The following is a 16,675-nucleotide window of genomic DNA, read 5'->3' on the forward strand; positions in this document are numbered from 1 at the left end:
ATTATTTTTCTGTTATTGATCTGTAGTTCAGTTCTATTCTGGTCTGAGAACAGACATTGTATGATTTCTATTTTTGTAAATTTGATTATTGTTAAAATGATTTATTTTCTTGCCCAGAAAGAGGTCTATCTTTGCACATCTCTCTTTTTCACGTTTTTCTGCCTGCTTTATATTCTCTGGAAGCTGATTAGATTGTACCCACCAGATTAAGAGTGGACCTGACTTCCCCAGCCCACTGACTTAAATGTTAATCTCTTTTGGCAACACCCACAGAGACACACCCAGGGGTAATACTTGTATCTCTCAAACCTATTAAGTTGACACTCGGTATTAACCATCACACTCAGTATAATGGCTAAAACTAAAAAAGCTGATGAAACTATGTGTTACCAATGATATGAAGCAAACATAATTCATATACATTGATAATGGGAATTATGGGAATGCAAAATGGTGCAACTTTGGAAAACAGTATGGCAGTGCCTCATAAAATTAAACATTAATTTACCATATGGCCCTGAAATCTCATTCTTTTGTATTTGGCTAAGAGAAAAGAAAACATATGTACATACAAAGAGGTATAAGTGTGAATGTCTTTATTATTAATCACAATAACCCAAATTAGAAGCAACTCAAATGTCTAACAAGAGATAAATTAATAAATTGTTGCATATCTACTCTTTAGAATAGTGCTCAGTAATAAAAATGAATGAAACATACATTCAAACAACATGGGTCTTTCTAGAAGAGAGTATGCTAATTGAGAAAAGAAAAATGCAAAATTTATATACTGTATAATTCCATTTACATTAGATTCTAGGAAAAAAATACAATAATAACAGAAAGCAAATTGGCAGTTGCCCAAAACCTGTAAAGTGAAAAGGAGCATGGGAACATTTTTTAGGGTGAGGGAATTTTTATATCTTGATTTTAGGTGTGGTAATATAATTATAGAAAATTACCAAAATGTATTAACCTGTTTACTTAAAAGTAATGAATTCTACTATATGTAAATAATACCTTATAAAATAGGAGGGAAAATGAAGACAAAATTAAGATTCTTTTTCTCTGGACATAGAGTAGCAGTGTGAATTTCTTTCTAGCATATCTCCATTGAAAGATATGCTAAAAATAAGTTTTTCAGGCCAATGACAACTATAACCAGATGAAAGCACAAATCTACAAAATGAGCATCAGACACTGTATATATCTACATATACATTTTAAAAGTCTTTATCATTATTTTAATTTAATGCAAAAGTATTGTGTACCATATGTAAAAGTACAAATATGACAAGACAAGCACAAATAGAGGATTCTTAAAAATATATATTGTTACCGCCATTGTCAAAAGGTTTTTAATTAACTCAAGGTAATTGAACAGATTTAAGACCAGTCTCAGATGAAGGGGCAGTCATATTATCAGATATTTGTGGGTGGGAAAGAAATAAGAATATTTCTACTTGCACTCTAAAAGTCACCGTCCTAACTCAGGTCCTCTGTAAAGCAGAACGTTAAGTCTCGATCATTATCATAATTATTGTTTTGGATGTGCGAATACAGAAAGTGGAGGGGGAAAGATAATATGAGCCAAGGTGAAATAGAAACAGTGCCACAGGATGATAAAAGATGACCATGTGAGCCGTGAAGAGAAATGTATTGACGTTTACAAGGAGAAACCACACTGTGGTGAAATCTAGATAAAGGCGAAGGGAGAGACACTGGCTAAGCTCTTTTCTTTCCTTCATTTCCCATTTTCAAAGTTAACCCTAAGGCGGAGCAAACTCTACTACACTAAATTTGATAATGACATTACATCATCAAAACCCTTTATGGATGCTCAAGAGTATAGATGAGAGTCCCTAGAAAACAGAAGCTGAGAAGGAAATTTGCATTCAGGAAATTTATTTGGTAGTGTTCTCAGAAACAATTATGAAAGAGGAAGTAGAAAAACTATGCAATTACAACAGAATACTCAGCCCGGCTATAGCGCCATTCACAGTAATCATTATATGAATAAAAGGAGCCAGGTTTTAGTATTTCTCTATCAACCAGGCATTGGACACAGGCTGCAAACAGGGTGAATGTTTAACCTTTGTGTGGGCAGTGCTTTCTATTATAAGCAACACTCATACCCAGATTAGCCTTAGCTTTGTTGTTAGCAGGCAATAGGTACAGCCTCTAAAGAAATGTTTCCTGTTTTTGGAATGGGTATATGAATGATTCATTGCAGTGGTCACTATACTCTATCGTGTGGTGTGCTTTTTTATTCAAGTGGCAGTGGAGGACTGACTCCACCCACCATGTGGGACATTCAGGGAATGCTAGCTGGGGAAACTTCATCCAGCTTGAGCAGCTTCTCCAAGGTGAGACTCACACTGTGACTTTGGAAATGAAAGGTTGTTGCAGAACTTGAGAAGGTACATAAAATTTGTGTCTGATCAAGCCTAGTCTTTATATGCACCACTTATTACTCATAGAGGACTCAGAGGTGCACAGATAATTCAGTTTATTGAAGAAACCTTAATACAATTGGTAGAGTTAAGTGCAAGTAGGGCAAAGTGAGAGATGAACTTGGATAGTAAATGAAATGACACATTATGTCACAACTTAGGAGCCATATTTGAAAGTTTGGATTTTATCAAATCAGAAAACATTCCAGAAGTGACATGATCAAATATTAATGTACATATCAAAAAGGCTATTCTTCTGCAGAACAAAAAGTGGAGAAAGTAAATCTTTAAAAATTGGAAAATTATTTGGGAGGGACATTACAAAATAACACATTTAATTACCAGAAAGCTTATTAAAAGTTACTATAATTAGTCCTTCAGGAAAGGAAAAATTTAACCAAAATGAGATGCTAGGTACCTATTATGCAAAACAAGTGCTTAAGTTTTGCTGAGGATATAGATATGGAAATAATGAAAACTTTCATGTACATCTGATAGATGAGAAACCTGTACTAAAACTGAATGTAGGCAGGAGCCACAACCCAGCAGTTCTACTCTTTGTAATATATCCAACATCAAATTATTCATACATCCACCAAGATATATTTTTTATTGTTTCTGTTTCTCTCCTGATTGCTATTTCTGTGAGGAGATTTTCATATGTTGAAACTATGTTTTGTGTTACTCATTGAATATAATTATAATCGTGCTTTATAATAGTCCTCCTAGCCTTAATCAGAAAATAAGATGCTTCTTAATATTTTACACAGTAGGTTTACTTCTCTCTTGAGAACAAATCTCACCTTTTAATTTTGTCTTGTTTTATTAATGTAATTCTAAGTTTAGATGATATCATTCAAGTTATAAATGGTAAGTTAGAAGTTTCTGGATTAAATCTTTTCCTTTTCTTAGTAAAAAGAAACCAAATTGTTTCATCAAGTTATTTACTTGCTGTGTTTAATTTGGAAACTCACTTTCTGATGTTAAAATCCTTTGTCTTTTGATGCGCTACTCTGGATTTCTTCAATGCATTTGTAGTTTATGAGCCAGTCATTAAAGTTTGCAGTCTTTGAAGATCCAATCTCTGGCTCTTTTCTTTTGGAAGATTATTGGGCTGTTTTCAGGATTCATGGTTTTCTGCCTTCACTTTTCTAGTTCACCAGACATTTTATAGGTCTCTCATATGCACTCTGCTTCCTTTGAACATGTCACAAAGATGTCCTCATTCCCTGGATGAACATCACAGGGATGAGGACTTACTTGCATAGCTTCCTATCTCTAAATCTTCAAGTGATCTTGAACCTCACCACTGGAGTCTGTCTGCTCTTGGCTGATCTGCATTTTTTTTCAAGTAGTTGCTTTATAAATTAGATTCAACTTTCATGTATCTTTTCAGAAAAGGGTAGAAGATTTATATGGTTTGGTCTTATTTTATCAGGACCAGAAGAAAAAAGCCATCTTCATTTTTAATGATGATGATAAGGACGGATATTTTGTCTAGCTTTACAATTTTAAATAGAGAGTTGCTACTTTTTTCTTTATTCATCACACACTAACAATGTGTTTCCTCAGTACATTAAAGGTGCCACTAATTTTCTTCTGACTTTTCTTATTTGCAATGAAAATGTCAGCAACCATTTGTATCTCTTTTACCTGTATGAAATGACTTTTTTCTGCTTTATTTCAATTGATCTTTATCTTGATATTTAGTTTGATGATCATGTATCTAAATGCACCTTTCCTTGTACTTATCTTTCTTAGGTTCATTATTCTTCTGAGGACTCAGAATTTGTATCTTTTATCAATTTTGGACATATTTTGATCTTATTTATTCACATATTGCTTTTCTTCTCCTGATTTAATTGGGCTAAAATTTTACACATTTGAGACCATTTGATATGTATTCACAATTCTCAAATACATTGTTTCAGTTTGTCACACTTTCTCTTTTTCACTTTTTACTTTTTGGTAATTTTTTATAGACCTGTCTTTCAGTCTACAGGTCATTTATGCTGCTTTTCCAAGGCTATTGTTGACATCATTAAATAAGTTCTTTTTTCTGATATCATATTTCTACTATTTCCATTTGGTTCATTTTTATAGTCTTGATTTCTCTGCATAAACCTCCCCTTTATTCATATATGTAGTCCACTTTCTCCACTAGATGTTCTAATATAATTATGATGTTATTTAAAAATTCTTCATCATAATTCTCAAATATGAATCATCTAAGAGCCTTATTGTTTTCACTATTTTCTTTTTTTATATCGGTTAGCTTTTCTTTTTATATAATAAAAAAGTTGTTTTTTTTAATGTTGTATGCTGTATATTTTGTATGAAACAACAATAGACTGAAGTAAATAATATGCACCAACAAAGATGATATGCCCTTTAATTTGTCAAGTTTCCTATGTAGAGGCCTATCTACAACCTATTTTTGAACTGTGGGTTGTATTGTAGGTTCAGTTAGATTCAATGCACTGTGGATTCAAATATTTTCAGGGTAGGAGCAGAGTTTTCCCTTCAGCAGATCTTGAGACCTGAGCACTGGGGTATTTCTTGAGGTGTGTGGTGTGGTTTTTTGTTGTTGGTGGTGGCGGTGGTTTTTTTTTTTTTTTTTTTGCTTTGTAGTCCAGATATCAGTTTTGATAACTTAGATCTCTTTGCTTAAAAGCTTATTTCTCAGCTTTTAGGAATGCTGTTTAGTTACATGATTTTGTAGTTTATCTGTTTTATTTTTCTCAATGTTAACAGTACCAATTTCAAAATCTGTTTTAAAGTTAATGCAACTCTCCTCTTTATTCTGTATCTCTTGTTACTCATTTGTTAGCTACAGTTTCTGAACTTTATTACTTTGGAGCAGTGGAGAATAAGAGGTGATTAAGAGAATGACACTGCTGTAATCTGATTTGTAGTCTCCTTAATCTATTTGGTTATTTTAAACTGATTTTTTTTTCTTGAATAACTTTCTTTTTCTTGAAGAGTTCCCCTTTGGACATACACAAAAACATATCTTTATGGTACTTTTCCTTTCTAATTTCTCACTTAGTTCTTGGTTTTCCTAAATCTATCCACCCTGTGGGTCGCTGTCTCTACAGAGAAGCCTCTTTATGATTACTCAAAATTGCTTCTAGCCAGATCTGCAATGTGACGAATAATTGAGCCAGAGAAATAGTCATTGATTTCCGCATTTATTCTAAATTACAAATCACTTTACTATTCTGCCATTTCTCCTTTTTATTCAGAAACTTGTCTTATATATATTGTAAGTCACGAAGACACATGTCCTGAATTTCCTAGAAATTTCTTTGAAATATATGGCTTGTTTAACTTGAGGTGAGGGGGAAGCAAACATTTTCTATTTCCATTGGGAGAAAAGCGTACATTCTATATTATTCCGAAAATATCTTCCAAGTAAATTTATCAGCTTCTTTCAACGAGAGCTTGTTATATTAGGATGGGCCAAAGACGACAATACTGGTTTTACGGCATCTTCTTGAATATTCTGCATAGGTCATCTAGTGTATACCTTTAATCTGTGGATATAATTACCACTGAAATCTCAGCTGAAGCTGAGAAGAGCACAAGGATACACATGTGCATACACATGGATGAATAGATACACAGATAGATTTTTTTAAATTTTTTACTCAAGCCCTAAAAAATACTATTTGTCTCTGTTCTGGAAAAAGTGCTTCATCTATTTAGTATTCATACTATTCCTTCAAATTTTTCTCAGGAAGACATCCTGACCTCAAGGAATAAACAATGTGCCCTGTTCTGTGCCTTGGAACACCTTGTTTTTTCTAACACAACGTCCATAACAATGTACTACAGTATCGAGTGCCTGAAGTTTTCTTTGGGGATATGAGACAGAAAATAAGTGAAGGAAAGCAGGAGGAACACCAGAGCAAGTCTCCAAAACATTTAGAACACTACAGGCATATTCCCAAAAGTACTTCTCCAGAGCCTTCTTAAAATTGTGGTTTGTTGTACCATGCTGAAGCCAAGTGAATCCCTAACCAAATCTAGGGATGTTCACAAGGATTAGAAAAGGAGCTTACAGAATTGTTAGGCTATATTTGCTAATTCATTTATCCAGTCGATTTAATTTTGTGTTGATAGTGATTTACATATTAAAAACACATATGGCTCAGAATATAACTCAATATTGATCAAAGACTTTACCGTATATCCAAAAATAAGGAGATGACTCACTAGCTCCATATCAATTTTAAGGATGTATGTTAATACTTTGCTGCCACTTAATGTTTATTTAGAGTTTAAAGTTAATATTTAAATTAACAATAAGTCAAATTTTATCATATATGAATTTTAAATTATTCAATAGTGTAAATGGATTTCAATATTTTTATTTTTATTTTTTCCAATGTTATTGGGGTATAATGGGCATATAAAAATTACACGTAATTAATGAATACCATTTGATGAGTTTGGACACATGTAAACATTTATGCTGCCATCATCACAATACAGGTAATAAACATATTCTTCACCTCCAAAAGTATCCCGTCTCCTTTTCTTATTGTTTTCTTTTTTGCAGTAAAAAAAAATATTTCATAGGATATCGACACTATTAACAAATTTGTAAGTGCACAAAACCTTATCGTTAATTATGGACACTAGGTTGTACACATTTCTGCAACCTGCTCATCTTGTATAACTGGAACATTATGAACATTAAACAACAACTACCATAAGCACCTCTCTCATCTCCTGGTAACCAAAGTGTTGTCTACTTCTATTCCTTTTATTATTTTAGATGCTTCTTATTACAGCAACCTTGGAATATTGTACATCTTACTTTTACACTTAGTATAATGTCTTCTGGGTCCACCCAAGTTATCACAAATGGTAGGATTTCTTTCTTTTATAAAGTTGAATGATATATGGTTGTATATATGAACAACACATTTTCTTCATTAATTTATCTGATGATGGACATTTAGGTTGTTTCTGTATTATGTTATTATGAATGATGCTGCAATAATCAGGGTAATGCAAATATCTCTGTGAGATTCTAATTCCAGCTCTTTTGGTTATTAATACATACCTAATAGATTGCTGGATCATATGGCAGTTTTATTTTTAGTGTTGGGGAATCTCCACAATGTTTCTCCTAGCAGTTACACCATTATACATTCCATTTAACAGTGTACAAGCATTCTGATTTCTCCAAAATCCGCCAACATATGTCATCTTTTATTATGTTTTAATACTAACCATACTAGCATATATGAGGTGATATCTCTGCTGTTTGTTTTGCATTTCTTTGATAATTAGAAATGTCAAGCATCGTTTAACATACCTAATATTTTATGGCTATTTTAGACAAATGTCTATGCCAGCAATTTCCTATTTTTAAAAATAGTTTACTTTATTTATTTACTTATTATTTTGCAATTGAAATTCAGGATTTTCCTATACACTTTGAAAAATTAGCCTCGTTAGAGATATATGGTTTGCAATTTTCTTCAATTACTTAGGTTGCCTTTTTACCATATTTACTGTTTCCTTGGCAGGGAAGAGGGAAGAAACTTTTTTTCTTTTTTTTTTGAGATGGAGTTTCTTTCTTGTTGCCCAGCCTGGAACGCAATGGCACCACCTCGGCTCACCACAATCTCTGCCTCCTGGTTCAAGTGATTCTCCTGCCTCAGCATCCCGAGTAGCTGGGATTACAGGCATGTGCCACCATGCCTGGCTAATTTTTCTATTTTTAGTAGAGATGGGGTTTCTCCATGTTGGTCAGGCTGGTCTCAAACTCCTGACCTCAGGTGATCCGCCGGCTTCAGCCTCTCAAAGTGCTGGGATTACAGGTGTGAGCCACCGTGCCCAGTCTAGAAGAAACTTTTTAGTTTGATGTTCTCCAACTTATCTATTTTTGCTTTTTTACCAATATATTTGGGTCATATCCAAGAAATCATCACCCAGGTCAATGTCAATAAGCTTTTCTTTTGTACTTTCTACCAGAAGTTATATGTTTTTAGTTATTATGCTTAAACATTTATTTATTTTTATTGACACATATGTACATATTTATGAGGTACATGTGATGTTTTGATAAATGCATACAATGTGTAGTGACCAAATTAGGATAATTGGTAGATATATTTTGAATTAATTTTTGTGTATGATGAAAGGAAAGGACCTTTTATATGATGACATATGAGAGTCCAATTTCACTCTTTTGGATGTGGATATCCTGTTTTCCCAGCATTATTTATTGAGGAGACTATTCTTTTCCCCAGTATATATTCTTGGCACTCTTTCGGAAGATCAGTTGACTGTATAAGAGTGGGTTTATTTTGAGAATCTCTATTTTGTTCCATTTCTTTATATTTCTATTCTTATCCCAGTGCCATAGTGCTTTGATTAATGCAGCTTTGTGATACATTTTGAAATCAGGAAGTGTGATACTTCCAGCTACATTTTTTCTTGGTCAAAAACATTTTGGCTATATGCAAAGATATTGATAGAGATTGCATTGAATGTGTAGATTGCTTTGTGTACTATGAGCAACTTAATCATACAAATTCTTTCAACCTATGAAGATGGTCATTTTATTTGTTGTATCTGCTTTCAATTCTTTTATCAATGTTTTCTAGTTTTCAGTGTAAAAGTCTTTCACGTTTTGGTCGGGTCCGTTTCTTTTATGTCTGAACGTTGAAATCCTATCTCCAAGGCGATGATATTAGGATGTGGAGCTTTGAGGAGGTGATTATCTTGTAAGGACAAAGCCCTCAAGAATGGAATTAGTACCTTTAATAATGAGGCCACAGAGGGAGCCTAGCTCTTTCTTCCATGTGAGGATAGACAGAAAAAAAGGTCATTCACGAAGTGGGCCCTCATCAGATATGGAATTGACCAGTGCCTTGATAGTGGGCTTCCCACACTCCAGAACTATGAGGAATATATTTATATAATTTATAAGCAGCATAGTTTATAATATTTTGTTTTCAGCCTGAGCAGACTAAGACAGAAGTATTTCAATGTTTTTCAAAAGCACAAATGGTTTAACATGCATATCAATCAATGTGATGCATGACATTCATGAAATAAAGAAGAAAAATCACATTGATCATCTCAATAGAGGTAGAAAAATATTTTAGGAAAACCAACACATTTTGTTATAAAACTGTTATTAGGTATAGAAGGAATTTATCTCAACAGAATAATGAACATATACGAAAAGCCAACAGCTAACATTATACTCTATGGTGAACAACTAAAAGTTTTTTTTTCTCTAAAATTTGGGAAAAAAAACAAGGATACCCTCTGTATTAGTCCATTTTCACACTGCTATAAAGACGTATCTGAGACTGAGTAATTTACAAAGAAAAGAGGTTTAATCGACACAGTTCCACAGGCTGTACAGGAAGGCCTCAAGAAATTTACAACCATGAGGCTCATGAGGCCTCAATAAACTTACAATCACGGCAGAAGCCAGCATGTCTTACATGATAGAAGCAGGATGAAGAGAGAACAAAGGGGGAAGTGCTACACACTTTCAAACAACCAGCTGTCATGAAAACTCTATCATGAGACAGCCCTAGAGGGATGGTGCTAAACCATTAGAAACCACCCCCATGATCCAATCATCTCTGACCAGGTCCCTCCCCAACATTCGGAATGACAATTTAGCATGAGACTTCAGTGGAGACACAAAGCCAAACCACATAATTCTGCCCCTGACCCCTCCTGACTCTCATGTCCTTATCACATTCCAAAACTGGGAAGCAATTATGCCTTCCCAACAGTCCCTCAAACTCTTAATTCATTCCAGCATTAACTCAAAAGTCCAAGTCCAAAGTCTCATCTGAGACAAGGCAAGTCCTTTCTGCCTATTATCATGTAAAATCAAATACAAGTTAGTTACTTCCAAGATATGGTGAGGGTATAGGCCTTTGGTAAATACTCCCTTTCCAAAAAGGGAAAAATCAACCAAACAAAGAGGTTGCAGGCCTCTTGGCATTCTAAAACTCGGCAGGCAGTCAGTAAATCTCAGAGCTTCAAAATAATCTTTTTTGACTTCAGAATGTCTCACATCCAGGCCACACTGGTATAAAGGGTGGGTTCTTGAGGACTTGGGCAGCTCTATCCCTGTGGCTCTGCAGGATAGAGCCCCTGCAGCTGCTTTCTTAGTCTGGCACTGAGTGCCTGTGCCTTTTCCAGGTGCATGATACAAGGTGTTGGTGGATCTACCATTCTGAGACCTGCAGGATGGTAGCTCTGTTCTCACAGTTCCACTAGGCAGTGTCTCTGTGGGGACTCTCTGTGTGGACTCAAACCCCATATTTCCTCTTCACACTGCCCTAGTAAAGCATCTCCATGAGGGTTCTGCCCCTGCAGCAGACTTCCACCTGGACATCCACAGATTACATCCTATGAAATCTAGGTGGAGGCTCCAAAGCCTCACCTCTTGTCCTGTGTATACCTGCAGGATTAATATCACATGAAAGCCACCAAGGTTTGGGGCTTGTATTCTCTGGAGTAGTGGCCTGAGATGTAACTGGGGCCATTTTAGTCACAGCTGACATTGAAGCGGCTGCGATGCAGGGTGTCATGTCTTGAGGCTGTACAGGGCAGCAGTGCCCTGGGCCTCACACACTAAACCATTTTTCCTTTTTAGTTCTCCAGGCTTGTTGTGGGAGGGGCTGCCATGAAGGTCTCTGAAGCTCCCTGGAGGTATTTTTTTCCATTATCTTGGCTGTTAACATTTGGCTCCTATTTCTGCAGTGGGCTTCAGTTTCTCCTCTGAATTTTTCTTTCTTTCTTTCTTTTTTTTTTTTTTTGTAATGGTCAGGCTGCAATTTTTCAAACTTTTACACTATGCCTCCCTTTTAAATATAAGTTCTAGTTTCAGGTAATCTTGATGTACACATATGAATCTATGCTGTTAGAAGAAGCCAGCCACATGTTGAATGTTTTGCTGCTTAGAAATTTCTTCTGCCAGATACCCTAAGCCATCTCTCTCAAGTTCAATATTCAACAGATCCCTAGAGCAGGGGCACAATGTTACCACTCTTTTGCTAAAGCATAGCAAAAGCAATCTATACTCCAGTTCCCAGTAAGTTCCTCACCTCCATCTGAGACCACTTCAGCCTGGACTTCACTGTCTATATCACTATGAGCATTTTGATCACAACCATTCAACAAGTCTCTAGGCAGTTCCTAACTTTCCTTCATCCTCTTAACTTCTTATGAGCCCTCCAAACTGTTCCAGTCTCTGCCTGTTACCCAGTTCTAAAGTCATTTCCACATTCAGTTATCTTTATAGAAATGCCCCACTTCTCTGGTACCAATGTTCTGTATTAGTCTGTTCTCACACTGCTATAAAGATATACCTGAGACTGGGTAATTTATAAAACAGGGGATTTAGTTGGTTCATAGTTCCACAGGCTGTACAGGAAGCACGGCTATGGAGGACTCCAGAAACTTACAAGCATGGCAGAAAGTGAAGGGGAAGCCAACACATCCTACATGGCTAGAGCAGGAGGAAGACAGAGCAAAGGGGCAGGTACTACACACTTTCAAACAACCAGATCTCATGATAACTCTATCACGAGACAGTACAAGGAGGATGGTGCTAGACCATCAGAAACCACCCCCATGATCCAGTCACCTCCTACAAGGTCCTACTTCCAATACTCAGGATCACAATTCCACATGAGATTTGGGTGGGGAAACAGAGCCGAACCATATTACCCAATCTCATCAATTTAATTCAACATAGTAATGAAAGTCTTTGCCAGAGCAATTAGGCAAGAAAAAAATAAAATCTATTCTTACCAGAAAGGAAAATGTGCAATTATATTCTGTTTGCAGATGACATAACCTTATACGTAGAAAACTCAAATGACAAAAAATTTTTAAAACTATTAAACAACTATGTTAAAGTTGCAGGTTATAAAAATAAATATACAAAATCAGATGTGTCTTTATACACCAAAAATAGACTATCAAAGGAAATTAAGGAAATGAGCTCTATGTAAATAAGTTTACCAGTACTTATCCTTAAAGACAGTGAACCTAAAATTCTAAAGAATAATTTCTCCAGGAATTTTGAAAATCTGAATAGATACTGAAATATGTAGTATGTATTATTTTTTATAGCATTTATATAATCATATATTTTATTCATGATTAAGCTATAAGCAAAATTAAAAATACCAACATGGCTGACACGCATTACAGGTTAGGTTTCAGACTATTGTAATAAATCAAATATCATAATAAAGCAAGTCACACTTTTTTTTTTTGGTTTCCCAGTGCATATAAAGGTCATCATTTAACTATATTGTAGTCTATCAAGTGTACAATAGCATTATGTCTTAAAAAATATACATGTACTTAAAAAAACTTCATTGCTAAAATATTTAAATGATCATCTGAGCCTTTGGTGAGTTATAAACTTTTCCCTGGTGGAGGACCTTGCCTCAATATTGATGGCTGCTGACTAATCAGGGTGTTGGTTACTGAAGGTTGAGGTTGCTGTGCTATGTCAATTTCTTAAAATGAGACAATAATAAAGATTCCCAGAGGAAATGGGACAAGATGGCAGACTAGACATAGCCAGAAATCCCCACTCCCATGGAGAGAGACTTAATTATCAAGTAAACCACCATAATTTGGGGAGATTGTCAGAGAAAATAAGCCAAGAGTGGATGAACAGGTCATGCTGATGACAAGGTTGAAGAGGAAGGAAGTTGGGAACCCCAAGTGAAATACATGAATGATACAGCTACTTCAGGGCTTTAATAAGTCCTGGGAGAGGGCTGAGTCGGGGAACTGAGAGATGGTTCACTCTCACCATGAACCTCTGGGATCCTAGCTACAGGAGACTATGCATTCCAAATGGACGTTTGAGCTGGCAGGGTGATCTCCTCTGGGAACAGGCAGAGACAGGTTTTCAGACAGTGTGGAATCCAGGAGTTTTTGTGCACTGGGAAGCTCTGATGGACAGTGGTCTTAGACACCCATTCCCCAGGGTTCCCTATTTCCCTCTGGAAGGTGCTGGTCCAATCTGACCTCTGAGATAAGAGAGAGTGGAGCTGAGCCAACTTCCTCCTGGGACTGGGGTATGTCTGTTCTGTAGCCCTCCTGCCTACTGGCCCCCCGCAGGGCCCATGCCTACCTGTCATGCAGGAGTGGGTACACAGAGCAGCCTCTCTAAACCAGTCTGAATGTGTTGCTGTACCTGAGTACTGTCCTGATGACTCAGGAGCACATTGGATTCCCTAGGACAGCCAGAGTCTGACTCGAAGTTGTGGGATATCCTGGTGCCCCAAAGGCTGCAGAGCACAGCTCCAAAGTATGGAGCCAAGACCTTAGGCCAGCAATCAAGTGGGAGAGAAGCCTCCACTATCAGAGCAATGAAAAGTGTGAGACACCAGAGTTCTTGGGCTGGGGAAGGGTGTGACATGCCAGGCCAGCCCAGAAAGGGTGTGGCATATCTCCCTGAGACAGCCTCTGTCCAAGGGGGCCATGTGACGTGGAACACTTAATAAAAAACCATGAGTGCAGCACTGGTGATCAGAGGGGCTTGCCTCAAGGCCTTCAAGTGGACCTGGTGAGGAGGCTATTTTTCTAATCCCCACTTCCAATGCAGAGCATGCCTGAAAATTCAAGGAAGTACAAAAGAGTCACACAACTGAGTTTTAGCCTAGCTAGTAGCCATTACTCTTAGGCACCATCTACTGATGACAGCCCAAACTACAACAACATAAATTATCCTACCAATATATACACCTGTGAAACCAAGCGCAAGAATTTACTCACACATAGAAATCCTCTACAGAGCCCTGGCCCTCTGAATGCATCCAGAAATAAAGCCAACTGACTATACTCAAATTACACCACGGTTAAAGAAACACCAACCCTCCCAGATGAGAAAGTATTAGCACAAGAACTCTGGCAATTCAAAAACCCAGCATATTGTCTTACCCCAAATGAGTCCACTAGCTCCCCAGCGAAGACACTAAACCAGTTTGAAATTACTGGAAAAAACCGGCATAGAATTCAAAATCTGGATGGGAAGACAACCCATCAAATTTTAGGAGAAAGTTGAAACCCAATTCATGGAATTCAGGGAATCCGGTAAAATTATCCATGAGCCATAACATAAAATAGCCAATTTGAGAAGGAACCAAACTGAACTTCTAGACTTGAAAAATCCACTACACGAGTTTTATAATACAATCAGCAGTATTAATTGCAGAGTAGAGCAAGCTGAGAAAAGAACTTCAGAGCTTGAAGGCTAGTTCATCAAATCAATTTAGTATGACAAAAATAAAGAAAAATGAACAGAACCTCTGAGAAATATTGCAGTCATTAAAGAGACCAAATCTATGATTCACTGGCATTCCTGAGAGGAGAGAAAATAAGCAATTTGGAAAATATATTTGAGGATATAGTTCATAAAATGTTTCCTAATCTTGCTAGAGAGGTTGACATGGAAATCCAAGAAATGCAAAGAAACATGACTAAATTCTGTTCTAGATGACCATCCCAAGGCACATAGTAATCAGATTTAGCAAGGCCAAAGCAAAAAAACAAAAACAAAACAAAAAAACAAAAGCAAAAAGAAAAAACTTAAAGGCAGCTACAGAGAGGATAAAGATACATACAGAGGGAACCCCACCCAGCTAGCAGTAGACCTCAGCAGAAACCTTATAAGTTAGAAGAGATTGGGATCCTATTTTTAGTGTCCTTAAAGAAAATTTCAACCAAGAATTTAATATATTGCCAACTATGCTTCATAAGAAAGAGAGAAATAACATTTTTTCTCAGAGAAGTAAATGCTGAGGGAATTTGTTTTGACTAGACCAGCCTTACAACACACCCTTAAAGTCACGCTAAATATGAAATTGAAAGAATGACACTTGCTACCACAAAAACACACTTAAGCACATAGTTTGTGGGTACTATAAAACAACTATGCAATCAAATCTCCGTAACAACCAGCTAATAACATGATGAGAAGATCAAAATCACACATATCAATACTAACCTTGAATGTACATAAGCTACATCTTCCTCTTAGAAGACAGACTGGCAAGTTGGATAAAAAGACAAGACCCAACCATTTGTTGTTTTCAAGAGACAAATCTCAGATGCAATGATATCCAGATTGAAAGCAAAGTAACAGAAAAAGATACGCCATGCAAAAGAAAAACAAAAAAGAACAAGAGTTGTAACTCCTATATTATTTTCTTAAAACAGTAGAAATTAAGAAGGACAATTAGAGCATTACATAATGACAAAGGGTAAAACCCAACAAGAATTACCTATTCTAAATATATAAACATCTAACATTGGAGCACTTAGAGCTATAAAATAAGTTCTTCTTGGCCTATGAAAATACATACATAAACACACAATAATAACTTCAACACCCCATTAAGAGTATTGGGCAGATTATTAAGGTAGAAAACTTACAAAGAAACTCTGGACTTAAACTTGATATTTGAGTAATTGGACCTAATAGACATCCACAGAACACTACACCCAGTAACAAAAGAATATACATTCTTCTCTCAGTTTCACATATAACATATTGTAAGATTGACCACATGCTCAGCCATAAAGCAAGTCTCAATAAATTTAAAAAAACTAAATCGTATCAAGAATACCTTAAGACCACAATACAATAAAAATAGAAACTAACATCAAGAAAACCTCCAAAACATGGAAGTTAAACAACTTGCTCCTGAATAACTCCTGGATGAATATTGAAATTAAGGTAGAAATAAAAAAATGAAATTGATGAAAATTGTGGCATAACTTACCAAAATTTCTCAGATGCAGCAAAAGGAGTATTAATAAAAAAGTTTATAGCCCTAAACAACTTCATCAATAAGTTAGAATGATCTCAAGTTAACAATCTAAATTTGCAGCTAAGGAAACCAGAATATAAAGAATAAACAACCCCCAAACTAGCAGAAGAATAAGAATAACTAGAATTTGAAAATGTTAATGAAATTTAGATGCAAAAATGAAATTGAGATACAAAATATTAATGAATCCAAGAATTGGTTATTAAAAAAAAACAAGATTGATAGACCATTAGCTAGATTAACAACTACAACAGAAAGATCCAAATAATTACAATCAAAATGGCAATGATGGCATTACAACTGATCTCACAGAAATACAAAAGGTCCTCAGAGAGTAGTATGGAAAACTCTATGCACACAAATTAG

The sequence above is a fragment of the Pongo pygmaeus genome, chromosome 5, assembly GCF_028885625.2.
Source record: "Pongo pygmaeus isolate AG05252 chromosome 5, NHGRI_mPonPyg2-v2.0_pri, whole genome shotgun sequence".
Classification (NCBI taxonomy): domain Eukaryota; kingdom Metazoa; phylum Chordata; class Mammalia; order Primates; family Hominidae; genus Pongo; species Pongo pygmaeus.